This window comes from Asparagus officinalis, chromosome 5 (assembly GCF_001876935.1).
Source record: "Asparagus officinalis chromosome 5, Aspof.V1, whole genome shotgun sequence".
Lineage (NCBI taxonomy): Eukaryota > Viridiplantae > Streptophyta > Magnoliopsida > Asparagales > Asparagaceae > Asparagus > Asparagus officinalis.
Window position 1 is genome coordinate 41,592,685 of NC_033798.1, and position 2,839 is coordinate 41,595,523.

Below are 2,839 nucleotides of genomic sequence, written 5' to 3' on the forward strand. Positions count from 1 at the left end.
TTCATTCAGGACTTCTCGAAGATTTCGGTGCCGATTACACACCTTACGAAGAAGGGTGTACAATTCATATGGAGCATGGAGTGCCAGAAGGCCTTTGATATTTTAAAGGCTAAGTTGACTATAGCGCCAGTTTTGACTATTCCGAGCAGCGACAGGACATTCGTTGTATATACAGATGCATTGTTGGCAGGCTTAGGAGGCGTATTGATGTAGACTCAGAGGGTAGTAGCTTATATCTCACGGCAGTTGAGGGTGCATGAGCAGAACTATCACACTCATGACTTGGAGTTAGTAGCAGTGGTATTTGCACTGAAGTCATGGAGGCACTACTTATATGGAGTACAGTTTGAGTTATTCACAGACCATCAGAGTCTGAAGTACCTCTTTTCTCAGAAGGAACTCAATCAGAGACAGAGGAGGTGGGTTGAGTTTATCAAGGATTACGAGTTCGTGATTCAGTATCATCCGGGGAAGGCGAACGTCGTAGCAGATGCCTTAAGCAGGAAGCGTCAACATCGGATTTCAGCTTTGAGGTGTTCACTGCATCAGGATCTTATCACTCTTAGCCAGTTTGATTTTAGACCCGAGATTGGAGGAACCAGTGCATTCTTAGGAGCTATGTCAGTGCAGCCATCTTGGAGTGACAAAGTTGTCAGAGCTCAGTTGGGAGACTCTTGGATTCAAATCCAAAAGGAGGAGATTTCCAAAGAGCCTAAGACTGATTGGACCATTGGAGCTGATGGAGGTCTACGGATGAAGGGTAGATTGGTTGTGCCAGCCAGTGCAGAGCTGAGGAGAGAGTTATTTGATGAGGCACACCGTACTCGGTACACAGTGCATCCAGGGACCACCAAGATGTACAAGAACTTAAAGAGACATTTCTGGTGGAGCGGTATGCGTAGAGAGGTTGCAGACTATGTGGCTAGATGTTTTACCTGTCAGCAGGTAAAGGCAGAGCATCAGAGACCGGCAGGAACACTTCAGCCTTTACCCATTCCAGAGTGGAAGTGGGCAGACATTTTCATGGATTTTATTGTGGGGTTGCCGAAGTCGAAGAAGGGGAATGATTCAGTTTGGGTGATTGTAGACCGGTTGACGAAGTCGGCACATTTCATTCCAGTGAGGACTACTTATACCGCCGAGTCATATGCGAGGATATTTATCCGGGAGATAGTTCGACTTCATGGAGTTCCAAACACGATTGTATCGGATCGAGGTTCGGTGTTTACTTCACACTTTTGGAGGAGTTTTCAAGACTCTTTTGGCAGCAATCTATTATTCAGCAGTGTTTTCCACCCTCAGACGGATGGTCAGACAGAGAGAGTGAATTAGGTGTTGGAAGACATGTTGCGGGCTTGTGTCATTGACTTTCAAGGCAGCTGGGAGGATCACATTCCATTGATAGAGTTCGCTTATAACAACAGTTATCAAGCGACGATCGGTATGGCTCCGTATGAGGCATTATACGGGAGACCCTGTAGATCACCGATATGTTGGGTAGAACCGGAAGATAGCTTGATGCTTGGACCGGAGCTGGTGAGGCAGACTACCGAGAAGGTAACATTGATCAGGGAGCAGATTCTAATCGCTAAGAGTCGGCAGAAGAGCTATGCAGATAAGAGGCGAAGACCCTTGGAGTTTCAGGTTGGGGATTCAGTTATGTTGAAGGTATCGCCTATAAAGGGCGTGCAGTGATTCGGACGATGGGGGAAGCTTGCACCGAGATATATTGGACCATTCCAGATTTTGGAGCGCATTGGAGTTGTGTCATACAGACTAGATCTTCCAGCATTGATGTCTAGTATACACAATGTGTTTCATGTTTCTATGCTCAAGAAACACTTACATGATGAGGAGCAGCAGCGAGTATTGGATGCACCAGAGATCGAGCTTAAGGAGGATTTTGTTGGCCTTCTTGTTTTGATGATGTTTAACAAACAATTTACCACTAATGCTGTTTGTCTAGTATTTGTGTTTTCGTATTTATTGTAGACAAACAACGTTGTTGGAGGATGGATGGATTGCGCCATAACGATCATATCAAATGGAGGTTTGTACCAAGTCAAGCTTATTGAAGATCAAGATCGGCTTGGGTAATCTAGTTTAGGTTTTATATTATGTGTGTTAAGTACCTTAAGCTCAATATCATATACACACACGTATTTGGTTTCTATGTATATATATAGTTATATATATACATGCATGGTTTTGGGTTTTCATGTTTTGGACATACTTGCAAAATACATGAGTTTTCACAAATGGAAATTCAATTTGAGAAATTCTTTTTCTAACATGTTTGTTTTCATGTTTATAAACATTTCGCAAAGTTTCATCAAGTTTGGAATTGATTTGTTATGTTTAATGGAATTTACAAAATCATGTTTTTCGTTCGTGCATGTTCGTGCATGTTTTACAAAACAGATGAGTTTTCATAAATGGGAAGTGATATTCAAGAAATTCTTTTTTTGACATGTTTATCTATATGTTTAGAAACTTACCTCAAAAGTTTACTATTTTTGGAGTTGATTTACTGTACCCAATTGATTTTACAAAATCATGTATGTCAGCAGATTTTCAGAAACTGTATATCTGTGTTCAAACATTTATTTCTCTCAACTGGAAAATTCTTTTTCAGAAATTATTTCTCTAACATCAGCAGTTTTTCAGAAACTGTAAATCTGTGTTCAAACATTTATTTCTCTCAACTGGGAAATTATTTTTCAGAAATTCTTTCTCTAACATATCTATACATGTCTAGAACCTTTCCACAAAATTTCATAAATTTTGGAGCTTATTTACTATTTTTAATTGATTTTACAATGCTAGATACGCAAATTTC